The following is a 20,552-nucleotide window of genomic DNA, read 5'->3' as shown; positions in this document are numbered from 1 at the left end:
GTTTGACACACGATAACATTGGCATTCATGTTTTCCCCAAATTTGTTAATTTCTAGGCTAGAATATTACTGAAAATAACATTCATTGTAATTGAGCACTATTTTATGAGAACTTGAGTATGTTATTATTATTAAATTTATATGTTTTTGATGCTATTAATCATTAAATTTCCAATTTTGTGAAAATATAAATTTCTACATGAGTAATTACATTAACACATTATTATTATTGCAAATTACGATAAAAAGAGAAAAGAGAAAGCTTGTCTACCAACTGTTTTTCAAGTAAAACAAAAACTAATAGGCCGAAACCTTCGAAAATAGCGATGGTGGTGATAATAGCAGTTGCTTGTTGGTAGTAAACGGCTGTATTTTAGTAATGGGGTAATGGCATATCTTGTTCCAGTTCTTGCGATAGTCATAGTACTAATAATAATGAGAATAAAGCGTAGAGTTTTTGGGGCCCTCAAAATTTAAGTATAGATGACAACGACATCGTGCTAGTGGAAAACCGTGTCTTGCAATAAGCTCAAATTACCTGAAAGATACTTAAGAATTGTAACTTACATGGGAGCAGCCCGAAAGTTACGAGTTCCTGTCAAGGAACGTTTCAAGCAAAACATTCTACAGAAAATTTCAACATACATCTTTCAGAAAGTATCTCTCCCTGGCGTATTTTAAAGTAGAAGACGCAGCATACTGCAAATATTGTGTAATCTTTGCTATGTCTTATACTGGAGGCACATTCTCACAGCCTGTCGCCTGTTTAGTGCAAGATGGATTTAAGAAATATAAAAGCGCCTTACAGTATTTCATCAACCTTAATGCGTTGGAACGACACAAAAATTTGTTTTTACGTTACGCCAATTAAAAACAAATGCAAGACAAAACGCCAAAATCTGTGGATATTTTATTGGATCAAAATAAAATCAGATAGGTTAAAAGAATCGGGGGCTATTGAAGCTCATAATAAAGACCCTAATTTTGTGTGGAGAATAAGGTTTGGCATTATGTGCGCACAGGGATCAGAAGATTGTTGATTAAGATAGCTTACTCTCTAATAATGAAGAAAATTTAAGGGATATCTTGAGATTTCTATTACAAATACTTCGAAGATCATCTACGACCTGCAAAAACAAATGCACTATATACAAGTTTCGTAATCCAACACGAAATACTTCAAACATGCGGTTATCTGATGAAAATAAAAAATACAGAACAAGTAAAAAATCGAAATATTTTTCAATCTTGAGTTGAAAGTTGATATTGTAACTATCGAGCAAACATGTTTCTGCCTGATTCCGAATCGCACTGTGGTATTTCTAGATTTCTACAATGTTTTGATGCCATGATCACAAAAATTCAGAATAGGTTTTTAGCTCATAAGGATATTCTATCTTCCATTTCTGCTTGGTATCTGGCTTAAGAGACATTTACGATTTTGACATACTGGTCAAGTTTTATAAAGATGACCTTCTTGAAAATATATGATATTGCCATTATCACAATTGAACAAGTATATGCTCAATATTTACTACGGAAAAAACAAATGAGGAAATTTCCAGTCAAAAGATGCTCGGTTGTAGAGACATTAGGTTATTTCAAATCAGAAGACCTGAAAAATGTGCAATTCCCTCACCGGGACTCGAACCTCGGACCTCGCGAATACGCACCAAGTGTGTTGATCACTACACCACGAATGCATGCTAAGAAAGCCGAAGAAATACCTTATACGGTTATCGAAATGTTAAGCAGATGTGAAAATAAGATGTTTCCCAAAACACACGAGGTTTTTTGACTAGCTGCAGTAATAGCAGTGACAAGAGCAGCTCCAAAGAGAAGCTACGGTCCTTTGAGAAGACTGAAAGCTTATTTGAAAAATGTAACAGTAGAAAACAGATTATCGTTCTGACTAATGAATGTCAATAGGTGGCCCAAAAGAATATTATCTGATGAATATTATCTTATAATTTGCTGCCCTTTTGTAACTTGTTCAGTTATATCCTCAATCCTAATATATTTTATTGTAACATTTAATAACAAAAATTGCAATTTCAGCCTGGCATTTAATAAACTTGATTCCACTAAAAAAGGAGATATTTCGAATTATATTTAGAATATTTAGCTTGATACACCATATAGGATGCAGCAGGACAAAGCTATGAAATGCAACAAAGCCTATATAGACGAACGAAACAATATGAGATGCAATATGTCTTTCTAAGTCACGTAAAGCGATTAGATGCAATATTTCTTTCGGATATTTTCTGAATTCCCACCGAGATTTCCTTTCTGTCAGATTAATGAGAAATTTAAGTGCTTTTATCATGCGATTTCTGATATTTATAGAAAAAGACATCAAGGCTATTGTTATCCCAATATGCTTACTAACTTTTTCGGGACCATTATGAGATATGATCCTCATACCCAGTGCAGCATAAAATATCCCACGTCTATTTCCGGATTTTTTCATTATGAGAATTCAAATCAATAACAAGTAAATTCATATACACTCATGTAAATGTTGATCATATGTCTTGAAGCATTCTTGTATAATAGAAACATGCTGGTTACATTTTTGGATTTTCTTTAACACACATATTTTAATTCGCCTGACAGAAAAAATATAAATAGGAAACGAAAAACGCATGTGTATGGGTTTTATGTCAGCTGTAATTTGTATGTCATTTCTAGAACTTTCAGCATGCCACCTTTTCTTCTTAAAATGTAGCTCGAAGTGTACTAACTAGATTGTTCCAAAATTTTTAATTTACCAGATTGTACTAGTTTTAATTCTTCCCAGAATTAGTCTCTTACATACGGCAAAAATTCAGTCTTCAGAACAGAGTTTGAGAAATTTTTCACTCGAATTATCATTCTGAGTGATTCTTGAAACCGATGCATAAAAGATATTATATATATAATCGTAGATAATATATTATTGAACTAAATCCGTATATTTTCTTAAAAAATAAAAATGCATATTAATGTGATTACATTTCGATACAAATAGAGTGTCAATATGGTGTGTTCAATACAAATAGTAATTAAGAATAAAATGATAGTTGGCCACAGAAAAACAAATAATTTTATTGCTGTGCATTTTATCGTTCTACAGAGCTTTAAAAAGGTTATTCATAGATTATTGTTTTGCAATATCCGCTTCTTCTCCGCAATATTTTGCTGTTACTTCAGCATTACAATATCCGAAAACATAATATCTTCCTGCCGATTTAGTACGCAAAAGTATTCTTCCAACTGCATTAAGACCATATATGCATGAGACATCTTTCGCATATTTTCTATATTATGGTAATAACATTCATGACAAAGATGCATTGAATTTAAAAAAAGCTTTTACAGGATTTTCTCTGATAATGTGTAACCTTGTATAACCAGGTCTCGTATAGTTGGAACTTAATCCATCGAACATTTTAACTTACTCAGTTAGAAGGCGTTGTTTAGTATAAACTCTAGTGAACGTAATTAACTGTTTTCATGGAATTAAAAACCTGATCTCGTTTATTTGGAACAAAAATATGTGTGATTAACGAAATAGTTTTCAAAGCCTCTCTATAAATCGGATCTCGTGTTATCGGGATTCTATGCCAATGATTAAGCGAACCTCGGTTAACCGGGTTTCGTATAATCGGGACTCTGATTAATGTAAACAACTGTTTTCAGGAAACAGTATTAAACTGCTCTCGTAGACTCAGAACTCTGTTGTACATAATGAAATAAAGTATTTTCATGGAATCGCGTTTAACCAGGCCTCGTATAATTCGATCTCGAGTGCGCGTAAATAATTTATCTGTTTCGAGATTGGGATTCGCTTTATACTGGGGAAATCTGACACTAACTAAAACTTTAACTAAAACTGCAAGCCTTTGACTTTCAGATGAAAGCCAAATAAAGAAATAAATAAATAAAAACTACAAAAAGTGTTCTTTACAGATAGTTTTTTTCTTAAATATTATGCTTAAGTTTAACTAATTATTTTCTATCTTATATCTGAATATTTTTGTAAACCTGAGGGAATTACCATCCGAAGAAAAACCTTCTTTCATTCCTAGATAAAATGCAATTTTGTTTATGCCTTGGTAATTATAAAGTCGATTACTTCAATAAAATAAAAGTTCTTGCTCTATACGACTCACGCAAGCGTCGTCATGTACAATATTTTAGAATTATGAGGACGTCAATATTTTATTCTTTTTCTACGGCGAATTCCATATAATACTGTTTTAGAATGCAAATGAAAAGATACATAGGACAAGAGTGCACGCCATTGTTGAAAGAAATATAAAATGTTCATAAATATTTTCATGAGCAGAAAGGTTTGATATAAGTAGTAAAAGTTTGATAGAAGTAGTGAGTTCAAGACGAATTCTTTTTTTTTTAATTTCTTAGAAACTAATAAAATTTCGTAGATTTTTTGCACGGAAAATGCATATAAAAAAAGAACTTAATTCTAAAGATATCAAATTAAAATTTACAGTTGACTTAAAGCCCATTTCAATATCAAAAACAATGTTCATTTATGAAGTACAGTAAATTCCTAATTAATTATTTTGTATTAATTAATTAATACAAAAGACAACTTTTGCGGTAAATCACTCATCATGGTTAGTTAAAGAACCACAGGAAAGATAAATAATCCCTGCTATAATTAATATAAAAATACATTTAACAATTTGCCTGCATTTTTATATTGATATCGAATGTCAACTTGTCATATGCGTTCTGAACATTAACATATAACAGACTGAATATTAGCAATTTGCTTATTTTTCTGGCCTAAAATTTAATTGTTAAAATTACTTTGACTTTATAAATTAAATCCGCATTCAAATTAAGAAGACCACACTTCAAAATAGAAAGAACAAAGTTTTTCATTATATTAATCCGGTATTTCGACAGAAATCAACAGGAAACAGAAAATTAATGACTCTAAATACTTAATTTATATTTAAGATTTAGCAATTTGTATTTTAACATATGATTTAACAGTACATATATATTCCAGATCATGTACAATTAAAATGCGTGACATTATGGACAAAAATAATTCCCAAATATTGCGATATCTTCTGCTGTCACTGCTCCCGCATTTTCTTCTCGTTTTGTATTTCAAGTTCAAAATTATGTATGATAAAGTATGCATAAGTGCGCTTGCAAAGTGCTAAGGCTAAGTTTCTTAAAAAATGGGAAGCTGAAAAACAAAAGTAGTATTTCTTAACCGCCCTGTGCATAGTAGTAAACAACTTGTAAAGCTATAATGTAATCAGTTTTCAATACCAATGCAGATTTTTATTCATATTATAAAATGTACTATGCCATAGTGGCTAGTGACTCCAACTGCTGTACCGAAGGGCTAAAGTTCGAATCCTGGAGATGATATGGGTGTTTGAAAATATATAGGGTCTGTGCAGCATGGGGGCACTCAAAATATGTGGCGAGACGTAAGTCCTCTCGAGAGGCTGGAAGAAGGGTAAGAGGGGGGGAATTCCCCCGAACTCATTTCCCTGGTATTTCAAAATTGGGGGTGGAAATAAGCAAAGCCGTATTGCCACCTGTATGTTGCCAAGGCTCTTGACAAAGAAAGGTACAATCGTGCCTCCTTGCCACGAGGAACTTCCTGGGCCTGTTCTGATATTAGACAAAAGAAATCAGTCCTAATAACAACAACAAATGTACTGTGATAAAAATTAATATCTTCATTACCATATAGAATGATAATACAGAACGAATTTTTAGGAAATTAATTACTATTATTTGTCAAACTGAAACTTGACAGATAATCGCGGTTTCTATAAATTAAAAGTCAAAAATGACAACAGCTTGCATATTCGCAGTTTGTCTGACCGCGGAGAATATTCAAGTGGATAACAATTCAGTAACGTTAACTAAAGTCATGCCGAATGGTAAAGTAAAATTATGAACGTTTCTAACATCAATACCGATGTTTTAAGGGTATTAATATAATTTTTTTCTTTGAATTTCATTACTTCATTTTCAATTATTTTGCCTTTGAAATTAAGCAACCTTTTCGGCTTTCGAAACGATTATAGTCTGTTTCTGTAGCAGTCTGAAATACTACAGTGTTTCTGATATTCGAAATAAGTTACACCTTAAAATAAATATGTAAATTATGACTTCATTAGAATCGCTAACTTGATTCAAACACTATATAATCCTGCTGGAAACAAAGCAGTTCAAGTTTTTGTCTAAAAGAACTGAAATTCCTATGGCTACACTTCAGGGAAAAAACGTTTTTGTTTCCTTTCCTGTTCTTCGGCCCACCAGCGGCCGAGCGGTAAAGTCGCTGAACACTGGTAGTTCGGTCCGAGGTTCGAATCCCGCGAACGGGCTGGCTGCATGGGTGTTTTCGTGGTTTTCCCCATGTGTAACGTGTATACGAGCCAGTTTCCCTTAGAAAGTCCTCCACGAAAGGCATCCCTCCTTTTAGGCAGATAGCCCTAGTGTGCTTTGCCATAATTAAATACACACACACACCTTTCCTGTTCTTCACATCTGATAACACTAGAAAGGAGTACGTTCTGAAGTATTTCAAGTCAACATTAATTAATAACAAAAATTTTTTAAAAATCTGAAATCTTTCAGATTTTACATTATGCCCAAAGGGGCTTTTTTAACGTTTTGTGTGTTACCTTTATTTATTAAGTATCTTGTTCTTCATACATAAACCATAAAATTCAGTTCAACAGAAACATCGCAAAATAATTTTAAATTGAGCATATCTTTAGAATTTACGATACACAGTCTTGCACGCTGGAGATAAAAATGCTTGCTTTTCGTACACTTTTGCCATTGCTCGCTTTGAAATCTTTGAGTTTGTTAATCAAAAATTCGTTACAGTTTTGCACAATATGAAATAGATAATAAAAAATTTTTTAAATTCCAAATTTGGGCTTCCAGATGCCCATATTCGGTTGGAAACGTATGTTATTCAAAATTTGATGGCTCTAGGTACCGTTGTTTTATCACAATGCGAGAAACATACATATTCATTCAGATTCTTCATTATTTAATTTTTTTAAATATAACACAGGGCGATAATATTTGATGGAAACAATTTGAAAAGTGAGCCGACATTTATAGTGAACAAACACAAAATGCCAAAATGAAATTAGTAGTCCTTCTGGGACTATAAATTCGAACGTCTAAAATTCTTTAATGATATCGATAGCGAACCTGATAGCTTAAACTTACAGTCAATGCCGCTGACTATAAATTAGGGGCTTCAGGGAGCTCAGATTTATATTTAAAGAAATTAAATAATGAAGAATATGCATGAATGTACAACAACGATACCTAAAGACATCAGATTTTGAATAATTTAGTCCTCCACTCAAATATGGGCATCTGGAAACCCAAATTTGGAATTTAGAATTTGTTTTATTATCTCTTTCCTATTTTGTAACACTTCAACGAATTTTTGATTACCAAACTCAAAGATTTTAAAGCGAGGAAAACCCTGTACGGAAAAATAAACAATTTTATCTCCAGTGCGCAAGAATTGTGTATTGGAAATTCTAAAGATATGCTCATTTTAAAATTATTTTGCGATATTGATGTTGAATTGAATTTTGTGGTTTAAGTGCGAAGAACGTGATATTTAGTAAATAAAGGTAAGACACAAAACGTTAAAAAAAGGCCCCTTTGGGGTGTAATGTAAAATCTGAAAGCTTTCCATTTTTTTATTATTATTCTTTTTTTTATTATTTTTCATTATTGCTAAACATTTTATTAAACATTATTAAACATTGCTATTTAAAATTAATTTATCATTGTTGTATTATTATGATTTATTTATTAAATATTGAAAATATTGAAAAATTTTGTTATTGAATTTCATTTTTATTGACAGAAATTGTCTCATATAATTTGCAGAGAAATGTACCAATATAAAAATTATGATTGGACTAAAAACAAACTTAGAAAAGAGAAGATTCTGAATAAAATCTATTGATTTCGAGGATGATCAGATAAAAGTAACTCTCCTTTTCAGGAACAAAAAAAAAACTTTTCATTTTATTAGTCGCCATTTTCTTCCAAATTAATTTCGAATGAATAATGTTTTCTACACTATTGTTTCTCCAAAAAACATTCTACGGCAAATTAAGGTTACTTTTTTAATATCTTAAATATATACATATTTATTACTTTTTTATTTTTTATTTTATTTCATTTACAGTATTATATTTTATATCGACCTGTTTCTCTTCTATGTAAGTCAAACTTATTTTAAATTTATTTATAAGTTTTTAAGTATATCTTTGACTTAATGAAAAGTAATATATATGAAAATATTATATGAAAAGTAATATTAAAATGCTAAAATATTTATAAGAATGTGCATTTATTAAGAAAATGTGCATTTAAAAAATAAATAATAATAATAAAATTCATTGCATAATTTTGTCGAAAGCCGTGTTTTGCAATTTAGGTCCCATTTTGCTGATTTAATTTTCAATGCAATATTCTTTTGAAATAAAATACGACAAGCGAGCAAATAAAATCCCTTAATTTTAATTTCAGTAAACACTTTAGAATAACTTCATGAACTGCAGTCGCTGTTCCATCCGAATATTTGGAATTTTACTATAATTCATAGTCACATTAAAAAATTTAACCATATTTATGAAAATTCCATATATTTAGCATACGAGCAGCATCACAACCAAATGCCTTCTTCTTAATCGCTCATTAATGTGAAACGTTCTAGAGGATTTTTACGATTGTTTTAGTCATCGTTCGAAATGCAAGGAAGCGCATTCAGAAGTGGCGTTCTGACACTACTTTTACCCCCTCTCCGTGCTTCCAAATAAGTTCCCGTACGTCATGACTCGCTGTAAATTTAGCTTCACCTCTTTAAGTTCTCTTGCCTCGCCAAGCGATCGGGATATTCTAAGCGTTTGCAAGCTATCAAGGTTTTTCATGAAGAACTAGCGACAAAAATAAGAGAAAAGAAAATAATTCGGTAAAAAAATTAACCAAGTATATATATATATATATATATTTTTTTTCAATTTGTTACTACATTTACTAAATCTTACCTGTTTTAGCTTTACGAAAATCTGTTGATATTTGCTGACCTCATTATTTCTCTTTTCAAACGAACCCGGTAAACAAGGTTAAAAGGGCCTTTGTTGGCACAACTCTACTTTTAAAAAGGCAAAAGTAAATATCTCTTGTCGTTTATAAAGTTAGAATTCATAGAGTTTAAATACTTTAAGTCACATTAGAATCTCTATTAATAGTTATAAGCAGAGGTTAAATACAACTAAAACTTAAAATACAGCTTTAGAATGAACATTTCGTCTGATTGTAGTTTCACTCTACAAACTGATTTAAAGATAACACATAACAGAATAGCAGCTTCCAAATTAGAATTAAAAATAAGATTTATATAAATTTTAAGATTTTCTAATTCAATTCAAAATTTGGTATTAGAGAAAAAGCAAGTATTTTATTTTCTCATGTATTATTTTACTTCATATTTTAAATAATAGTTCACATGATATTTGTTCCATACAGATTTATGAATCAAAGTATCTTTGTTAAATATGTAGAATACATCATAAACCTTATTTATTGTTTTATTCTAAAGAAACAACTGTTTAATCTGTAGCTCTGATAGTTTTTTGATAGTTTTTAATTTTTTTATCGATTTTCATTATCAAGAATCTATGCACAAAAAGAAAAAACGAATTCCTTCGCTTCTGTGACTTAAAGCTACATCTCTGAGATTGTATTTTTGGCATAAACAGCTGAATCTTTATCTATATTTATAAACATTTTCTCATTTTGCAAGGATAGAATAAAAGTACGAACTCAGAATGAAGGAAAAGCGAAATTTTTCTATTAATAATATGAGAAAAATAAACAGAGTTATATTGATGTTATTACGGAATTTTGAAAACACAACATGCTTTAAACGAAGTGTGCTAAAACCTAACTCACACGGTAATTAAAACTACGAAATGCTAAGAAGATAGAAGCTGTAAAATTGAGTATTCCTTGCAAGTCATTTTCTCAGTCACTGTAGTATAAATGGCTAATATCCGGTGAAGAGGATGATACATTTTCCACAACATAAGTTTAGACACGTGTTGCTCATTTCAGTTCAATTAACGCAAAACAAATTATGAGATAAAAATTACCTTGCAAATGTTTTTAAAACCTGAAGCTTGAAGTATGAAACTAAAAGAAATGAGGAAGGAAAAGTATATCAAGAAAGGCAAGTAGATGGTATGTACAGGATATTCAATAAACACTGTTACAAACTTCATTTTCTTGAATATTGATTCTAAATATGTAGTTCTATCGGCAAAGACTTGTAGACAAAATAATCTACAAAACTGTATGAAAACACTTTCCTCATCGGATATGAAATGGTTCTATAAAAATAATATCATCCTTTATGATCACTGGAGAGAAAACCATCAGTTATTATATAAAATTTACAATGTCTTAATGAATTGAAAATAAAATGTTTCATATATTATTTATGCAAAATATTTGCGGGGATACTTAATAATAACAAATTTATAGACTTAAGTTATTTTTTCTATCAATTACCGTTAAACAGCAGGCTTTTTTTACATAACTCGAAATGGTACCAGCTATACCTTTCATTTGAGAAGATGAAAATTCTTTACTAAATATAACATTATAAATATTTTATCAACTGAGTTTTTTTCTCTAGAAATAGCATATACAAGAGTAAGTTTTATTTCTACAGAGTCTTCATACTCTTAAAAATATTTTCAAAGAATTCTCCATTTTATTTTAAGAAGCTTGGAAATTTGAAGTAACTATCTAGATCCAATATTTAAAGAAACATATTCTATAGCCGTCTTTTTCAAACAACCTTCATATAAAATATTTAGAATTGTAATATGTTTGAATGGAGGAATTAATACAGTGTGAATATATTATTCAAGTTCTAAAATTCATCTGCATGCATTATTCAAGAGTATATACCATACAGAAAAAGATATTTTCCCATTATCATAATAGTGCAGCAGCAGGTTATTTAAAAAAGCAGTAAAGTGAAATTCTTACGTAATTTGATAATGAATTTTATCGCAAGCAAATAAGTAACTCTATACAATAAACATTTATTTTAGAGGATACTTTTTCTAACATTCCGTTCTAGATAGAGAAAGCACTTCCTTGTTTGAAACATTTTAGTATGTAATATTGAAACATTCCTCCAACTCGCATTTAGAAATAAGCTCAATCACCTTATGATTGTTGGTTAATTTATTTTTCTTGATCGTCTGCTGAAAAACAGAAAATTCCATTCGTATCGACATCGGCTAATGAATGCTATACGCGTTGATCTATTCACATCTTTTCATTTGTTCATTACATGAGATAACAGATTTCAATTTCTATTGCAATGGAACTATTTTTAGGTCATCAATTAGAGAAGGAAAAAGTTATTTTATTTATTTGTAACAAAACGTTGTTATGAATGGCAACACTAGGCACTTTACTAGGCCTAAATTTGTTGTAATTTTTACCTTAACTAAAACCGGAAAAATTTCCAGCGCTTTCATCAGTGTTTTAATTTAAGAAGAGTATAAAAGAATGCTTTTGGTTAAAAAAGTATTTTCAATTTACAGTTGTACTTAACTTTCGAAGCAGAATTCTATAAAAAATTATGACTGTGTAAAATCTTGAAAGATTATGCTAAACAATTTTACTTCCAAAGAAAGAGGAGATTTTTCATACATGTTCTATTTCAAAAGAAAACCACACACTCTTTTTCGAATTATATTAATCGAAAACCTAATGCCTTTGAAATAGTTCTCAAATTTAAGTAGAATTTCGACTATTTTAAAATCTAACTATTCCTTGTTTGTAAAATAAGTTTAGAAATACTTCTGAAAAAATTAATACTGAATGATTAACATGTTCCGTAAACCACTGATTATCCACTTTATTTTTACTTGTATTGTCGTTAAATAATGAAGCAATATTAAACTCGCACTCACAATGAAAAATACATATTTGGCCAATTAAAAAGAAAGCTGGTTTTCTAATTGAACGTTACATTACAATCTAAGTAAATGGCGGTCACTTATTTTTTGCATTATTGTTTTGAAACTTTGCGATTTTTCAGCAATCAAGACAGATGTACGTGACAATAATGTCATAAAATGTTTACATTCAGATATACTATTAATGTTTATATTTTATGCTCTATAGTTTAATTATTCACATTCGCAGAGCGGCATTGGCAAATAATTTGAAAATTATAGGATGTCATATAAAATGCTCGATATTGCTCTTTATCTTAGAAGGTACTTTTAGAAGCAGCTGAGAACCGAACCTTTCCATATGTTAGCACACGAATTATATACAAAATTAAAGGTCAGTTATTGACACTATTTACACCAAGACGTAGATTTAAAATATCAAGATGGCAAACAATGTTATTTCGATATGCGATAACAACCTTTAAAAATATGTGACGGCATATTTTTATTACAGTATTAGTTTACTAATGCGGAGAAAGATCTTAATTAGGACTACAACGTACGATTAACGCTTCTTTTATTTTGAAATCAATCTGATATCAGTACCCTTAAAAACTAGATATTCTGTAAGAAGCCGTAGAAGCATTACTGTACGCACAATTGCCGATTCACCTGTTCAAAAACTTAAATGACAAACTGAAACTACATCCCACACACTTAGAATACAAACTATTGCTTCTGCTCTAGTAAAGAAATAGAAAATTACCTACATAAAGTGTATAGCATGACAAAAGCAATGTATGCCCAACATAATAGCGATATTCCATTGCATGTTGTTAACTATGGTATCCCATTATCTTCAAACCAGTCACTTGTTAGTTATCAAAATTATAACACACTCAGGTGCCTATCTACGTTTGTATCCAATGATTTAGAAATTTCTAGTATGAGTGAACACATACTTTGATAATCTTATAACTATTCACGAATACCTTCAAAATCTTAAATGTGAGTTCTGCAACATCACAAGATCCCAAGTCTATAGAATCTGTACAGTCTCATGCACAGTGTCATGCAAATAACGAATAATATTTACGAAATACAAAAGGGAAGATGATAACTTCCAGCGGCACTCAGCTCTTTTAACAGGCAAAAAATAGTCTTGAAACGATGACGGGTAAGTTCACACAAATTCCAGCGCGGCACAGTTAGGAGATGACTGGGATAGAAAAACATGCGTACTCGTCTACTTACACTTTGGGTGCTTTTCCAGAATAGCTTGTACCCGAACTTGGGTGGTAACTAAAAGAAAGCCGGGGGGAGCACGGCACACGACAGTAGACATGCTTCCAAAGCTCCCCCTTGCAAAGATTTTTGTTTGTTTGTTTTTAAAGTCCTCTCTCCTCTTCTCTGTTTCCTTCTTTAAAACGTTCCAGAGCGGTGTCGGACCGAACCACTCTGTTCGAAGCGGGAGGTTTTGCCGGAGTTATTGGCTCATCATTACGCATGTGCAGTCTTATTCTGCCATACTCACTCGCACATTTTCTTCTTCACATTGCCTGAGCCACCACGACCACATCATCCACTGTGTGTGCGTTAAGTTACCTTGATCGCGACTAGAATCGCATACAGCGTACGGAAGAATTTTGTATCTGCTAACTACGACTTTTCCCAGGTCTTAGTAATGTAACTATGGTAACCGGGACAGACACTCGGAACGACGCTGGCGCTGTCTGGCGAGAGCCACGGACGCGAAAGGAGGGGAGGGTCGGATCGGTTCCATTCCTCCGGGAAGATGATGATGAGACCCTGTAATTATTTGCGCTTTTAGAATCGGGTTGCGCTCGCATTTGTTTGCATTCTTCTGAAAATACCCGCTGTTACAGAGACAAATGTTTTGAGAAATGATGAATTTTTGAAAAGAAAGTTATTTTGATTAAAACGCTGTTGTCGCATATTGACGATTATCTATAGTGGGATGGTGAATCACATGGGAATGTTTGGGCCGTATGCTGCTAAATCTTAAATGAGTTTCACTTTTGTAACTTACAAACAAGCAACATATTAAAAAGGGACGATTTTTGAGACAGAAATTAAAAGAATTTAAAGTTATATTTAAATGTAATTTAAAAGGATTTAAAGTAGCTTTATTAAACTTGCAATTTGATCTACAGAAGGAAAGAAACATTTCATAAAAATAACATACATTTCTTAACTAATTCTCAATACACTTTTAGATTTATACAGAAAATAATTTTTTTTTCTCAAATGTCTACAGTAATGGAGCTCTACCTTTATTGCTCCAATACTCTTTCTTATCGAACTGTCCACCCTGCTCCAGTGTTTCTTTATTTTAATTGTGCATTTCAAGTGTTAGGTAAAACTGAAATTTGAATGTTATACGTTATAAAGATGAAGATAAATTTGAGTTTTATTATTATACACGTAATTATTTATAAATATGAGTTATCTATAATATTTTTAATTTGTAACGTGTTATAGTTATTGAATTTAATTAAGGAAACGTTATTCCTATTGAGTTATATGTCTAAATTGAAAGTTGTTTCAACTCTTTTGGATCACGTGAGTTCACACATGTCTTAGTTGTTCCTTCTTTACTTTTTATTGTAATCTGTTAAGGTAAGCTCGAAAAAGGCCCTGTCTAGATTAGGCAACTCCCATCCGATTAAGAAACCGCTAGTATATAATGAATCATAATCCTTAATTTTTGGTTGACTCCCATATTAAATATGAATTTCTTAATGTATCAGTTGAGCTCTTGAATAATGATAGAATAACTAGATCTCATTTCTTTACTATTCAAAATTGAAAAAATTCTAAAACATGTTTTCTTGTTTATTTCCTTTTTTTCAGAAAAAATTAAACCTGTTATCTACAGTTTATATAAACCCATTTCTCTTTTGAGGTCTCTTTTTCCTTATTTTTCTTTTTTTAAATGCTTGGAGAGAAACGAAGAGGTCTTTTTTTCATAAGAAAGGGAGAATAACAGGGCTTAAACTTAGTCGGAGCGCACCGACGCCCTAAATAGAATGAGCTCTGGTAATTTCTCGCATAACGGAATCGCATTATTAACAGAAAACTTTACTATCATTGCAGTATTTTATTTGTTAGTTAATGAAACTAATATTGATACTAGGATACTGAACTTGTATCTCGTTTTCGTTGGGAAGAGCACAATACATGCAAGAAGCTATCAAAGCTGAGACAGAAAACTTATTTTTTTTTAAATCGAAATACGATCCTATCAGGAAGAAGAATGGTTATGGACTATATCCATCTGGTCAAGAAAGCTTGGGCTGTATTCATCTTGTCAAAAAGATTTTGAATAGATAAGAAGCCAAAATAATGAAGCTATTTTAATAATTCTTTAAACTGCAAACTGTTTAAAGTATTTATCTTCTCTCATCCTTCGTCTTTTCACAATGAACTCACTCCCCATAAGTTTGTTTTGTTATTTCGTTTGATTTTGTTATTTTTTTATAATTCGTTATTAATTAGCTAAGTTTTCTTTGCTTTATTATTTTATTTAGTTTTATATTTTAATTGCATTTTTACCTCTTTATTTTTTATCTACCTTAATGTATTTATAGGTTTATTTATCGCTCCACACGTTACTTAACTGGAATCATAAATTATTTACTGTTTTAATATTTATTTATTGAATTTTTTATCATTCCTGACGGCCTCCTACGGGGCTCTGGTACTTCTAATCTTCGAAATTAAATAAATATTACTCGAAGCAAGTTTCCAGTGAATATAAGAAATATCGTCAAGGATGAAGAAAGAAGTTTATGATAGAACTGTAGAATTATAATGCTCATTTTTTGGAACAAGGAATCCTGAAAATTTTGCTATCTCCCTGAGAATCGAATTTAGTTCCTCTTATTTGTTACATTACAAAAAAAAGATCCAACATTCAGGAATATTGTATTTAATTTTCCTTCTTTCGACAAACAAATTAGTGCCTAATCTTTCTAATTTTTATTTACATAAGCGTATAGTATCTAACTCCCTTCGGCCGCATAAACTAATGTAGATCCACCTAATCACCCTGGAGACTTGTAGCACAGGCGTGAAATAATATCAGCACAGAAGAAGGGTGAAAATAACCCTTTATCATTTTAAACTATGAACAGAAAGGCACGTACTTCGTGCTTTACAATAACACCGATAACTTGCGGTGGAAACTAAGAATTTCTAACACAATAAATCCGAGTCTAAAAAAGTAGTGATACACTAGCACTTTAAATTACAACTAAACTAGGTTGTCTCGACAACCTAACAGGTGGGATAATTATTCAAATGGCAAAAAGGCATATCAACGTAATAGAAGGTCAGAAACAAAACGTGCTCTGGCTAGCGAAAACAGGCTCTGAATAAACTCCAAGATTCACCCGTTTAAATATTTACTTCATCTAACTTTAAATTCTCATCCTGACGAGGAAATGCGAGGGGAAATTGAGGAATTCAGGAAAGATAAAAAAAAGATTGAATAATAGATTAATTGAACTAAAGAAAATCCCAGAAGCGTTGCTTTGCCATTTTTCCTATCTTAGTAGGAAACGTTCATCATTTCCAGTGCTATCATCAGATTTAATATCTGTGTTGCCAAAGAATGTTGCAGAGTCATTACCAGACAAACTGAAATTAGATACAATAGCTAATCGAAAGCCTTTCTTATTGGTCTTTCCATTGTAGAATAAGTCATAAATAAAGTACAGACTATATAAAGTACAGACTATGTTTATAAATCGTAAGACCACTTCTGAGTTGAAAACAAAATTTTTCGAATTCACGAGAATCTGTTGATATACTATTATAATAAACCACATAAAAGGTAGTGCTGTCGTTTAATTTTATAATGAGATTTGAAACATCGAAAACGTTTTTCGGATCTGTACCTAAGTTATATTTTCATTCTAGAGAGTGGTGATTTGTTCAGTGCTTTGGGTAGCAGAATCAGTAGTGTAAAAAATAACAACTAACATCTCAGCCATCAGTGAAAAGAAGTGATCAACACGAAGCTAAAAATCTCAGTAATTAAGACTGTATTATACATGTTAGTTTCAAACTTCGAGCTTCTGAAATTTACCTAAAAAGACGGTAAATTTAAAGTGCTATTTTAAATTCATTGACTTATCCAGTAATTTGCAGTTCGGTAAAAAAAAAAAAATTATCAATTAAAAGCAGTTTACTAGTAATTTACTACTACATTAATTTTTTAGTCCAAAGGGGCTTGGTCCCTGAAGGACTGTTATTTCCGTTTTGCGATTTTGCGTCTAATCAATATAAACAGCGTGTCACTTTTCAAATTGTTGCAACCAAATGTTAGAGTCCTGCGTTATACTTGAAGAAATTAAATAATGAAGAATTTGCATAAATGTATATATGTTTCTCGCATTGTGATAAACCAAGGGTACCTAGAGCTATCCAATTTTGAATGACGTAATCCTACTGCGAATATGGGCATTTGAAGGCCCAAATTTGAAATTTGGAAATTATTTTATTATCAATTTCATATTTTGTAAACCTTTAACGAATTTTTGATTAACTCCATGATTTAAAAGCGAGCAATGGTAACTCTCTACGGGGAAAGAAAACCTTTTTAACTCCAGCGCGTGAGACTGTGTATCGGAAAATCTAAAGATATGCACATATTAAAATTATTTTGCGACATTGCTGTTGAACTGAATTTTATGGTGCACAAGTGCAGAGAACATGATAGTAATAAATAGTAATTTAAAGTGCAGAGAACATGATAGTAATAAATAAAGGCAACACACAAAGTTTCTTTGGACGTAATTTAAAATCTGAAACCTTTCAAAATTTTTTTTTCCAAAATAGTTATTGATAAAATCAGGTAATATGATACACAAATGTACGTTTTATACAAAATTTATCCGTCGTTACAAAATAAATGCATTTTGTAATATGATTAAAATATATATTATTTTGATGAAAGAGTACTTTTTTGATGATTTTTACTATAAATATATGTGACATAAACATTCCAAACAATTCAAAACCATTTTAATATACAGCAATACCACGTTTTCGGCTTTAATCAGTCCAGATTCTCTAATCCGGTTTGAAAGTTTCAAAGCAAACTAAATTTTAATTGAGAAAATATAAATAAATTTAAAAATACAGTACAACAATTTTTTATTACGAAAATAATCGTTTTTTGCATTTATACAGTTCGGTCTCTTTTGTGTGACTGTTTTGTTGTTTTAAAATCATGCGATATGATACTGTTGCGCTTTTCTTTTCCTGTCACCAGATGTTACGTTATTTTCTTCCTTCATGTTCGTAAGGGTTTCGTGACAATTTGGAGTGAATAATGACAGTACTACTTAAGGAAGTATCAAAACACACTTTATTGGCCAGTTTTGTCAAGACAGCTCCAAAACACGTTTTTACAGTCGTCGATGAACTACTATAAACACGCTGACACAATCAACGACACAGCCTTCAGGTTATCTGGCTATCACGGTGGAAACAGCTTCACTGCAAAGCACCAGAGTACAGCTTCCGACTTTGCTCCGTCGTTCTTGGAACTACATGTACTCTCGAGACTCTCCACGCTACAACTCGCGATGCACTCGACGACACACAGAGCACAGCGCCCGACTCTTCGATTCAGTCGTTCCTGGAGCTCAACACGCTCTCTCGACGATACATTAACCGCGATACACTATGAGACTCTTTCGGTGCACACGACGACCCACTCGGCACTCGCTGTGAACTCGATCATCTCCGCACGGACTAACTAGATGCGACACACTAACTCGATACTATATCGCACTCAATGCAAGGCACACACTCTCGCCCTCTCGATGAGGCACACTCTCCCTGACTGCGGACCAGCAGGGTTTACACAGCTTTCGGCTTGTGTTCGAGAACATTCTGGGCTAAGCCGGTAAGAATTCGTTCCAAAAGGTTCTCCATCCGTCCATGGCATATCGCCAATTTTGTCGCCAAATGGGCTATTTCTCGCCAAATGTGGCATCCTCGTCTTCCCTTGCCATTTATGGCAACCCTAAAACTGCTTTGCGGGGAAGCTATCTCACCGCGCCTGTACATTTCGTAACAATACTTCTACAACTTTTTTTCTGGAGTTCTCGTCTGTATACTCGTGTGTATGTACTCAGAGTCAAGTTTAATTACAGTATGCTTGAAATTGAATATATAATTCGGAATACCTTAACGCATTTTTTTTACTTTGTGCCAAGAATTATTCACTTAACAAACTTCTCAGTTTATGGTACCCTATTTCACTTTCCCTTTTATTCTGCGCGATTATTGGTTCTTCATTCTTGCATATATTTTTAGTCCATAATATATTTTTTAATCACAGTTGCTATTTTTAAATATTTCTTTTCTTAGAATTTCATTTTAATTATTTGGGTTGAGTGGTTAAATTGCATTTCTTTAAATATTTATTTTAAAAATTTCTATTCATTTGCATTGTGTACCCTGCATATTTATTCATATAAATGTTTTTTAAATTTTATTTTATTTATTCGAATAGCATTTATTTTTCGAAAGAACACTTTGTCACTCTGTATTTATCACGATGCCTTTGAAAATTGCATTATAACAGAAAATACCGTAAAGTATGGTTAATACCTCTTTCAAAGCGCAATTTAGAAAACATATACGCACGAATGTTTGTGAAAAATGCAGTGCCATGAAGGAATTGTCGGAAGTGAATAAAATTCTTTCCATATATTTTTACTGATAGTCGTACAAATAAACGATCAAATTTACAAAACAAAAACAAAAAAGAATGTCGGAAATCAGTACATTGTGTGTCCACCACGCTTGAGCGATGAGGCCTGTACACGTCGACTAGCCTAACTCAAAGCTGCATTAGAGTTTTCACTTTCATTTTGCACTATTTTTTACCCACCCTTTAAGGCAAATAAATGTATGCTGTTTCTTGTTACAATTAATCCAGTCTGGCGATTTTCTAGTACCTGGGTTTCAACACTTTCTTCCAGAATAGGCCACATCGTTACTCCTTTACGAAAAGGAGATTTATTTTTTGTCATAATTATCATAATTTTTTTCCACTGATATATGAAGCTTTCACCAACGTTAAAAATCCTTGCCTCAGCTCGATTTGCATTAACCTGTACTGTGTTTGTTTCGTTTGGAAGCAGCCATATTTACTACTGAAAGGAACGTTAGATTAACTGTATTTCAACTAAAGCAAATGCGGTTTACTAAAACAAATGCCTTCGATATTCACGGCTTCAAATGACTACAGAAAGAGAAAACATCCGACTCCTAATTCCGGGTTCATTCTAGTCGGAATGCATTTCTTACACCTAAATTATGTCCTCGTTTTCTAGAAACCCTACGAATTTTACTTCAGATCTGAAGAAAATGGTAAATCCTTTACTACAAATCATCGTCAATCACGTATGCATTTTCAATTTTCTTTGTGTCGTGTATTAAATTTCTTTTAACATTTCCGTAATTTTTGTACCATGATATTGTTTTAAAATCTTTA

General features: G+C 31.8%; 1 protein-coding gene across 4 annotated transcripts in view; it reads right to left on the bottom strand.

The window, feature by feature from the left end:
- Positions 1-13,661, bottom strand: part of jp (junctophilin) — a 288,282-nt gene extending 274,621 nt beyond the window's left edge. Inside the window, exon 1 of one of the 4 annotated variants that reach the window (XM_085813222.1) lies at positions 13,268-13,661. The gene's annotated coding sequence lies outside the window, so the exon portion shown is untranslated. Of the gene's footprint in view, positions 1-12,783; positions 12,966-13,005; positions 13,244-13,267 lie in introns of those variants that run through there. The other 3 variants (XM_085813224.1, XM_085813223.1, XM_085813225.1) reach the window with 3 other exon arrangements.
- Positions 13,662-20,552: the final 6,891 nt, after the last annotated feature.

The sequence above is a fragment of the Stegodyphus dumicola genome, chromosome 3 (assembly GCF_044657685.1).
Source record: "Stegodyphus dumicola isolate Sdum_Otavi_A_Nest chromosome 3, ASM4465768v1".
In the NCBI taxonomy this organism is placed as follows: domain Eukaryota; kingdom Metazoa; phylum Arthropoda; class Arachnida; order Araneae; family Eresidae; genus Stegodyphus; species Stegodyphus dumicola.
Note: the sequence above shows the minus strand (reverse complement) of the source record. Positions and strands in the feature narration are given on the sequence as shown.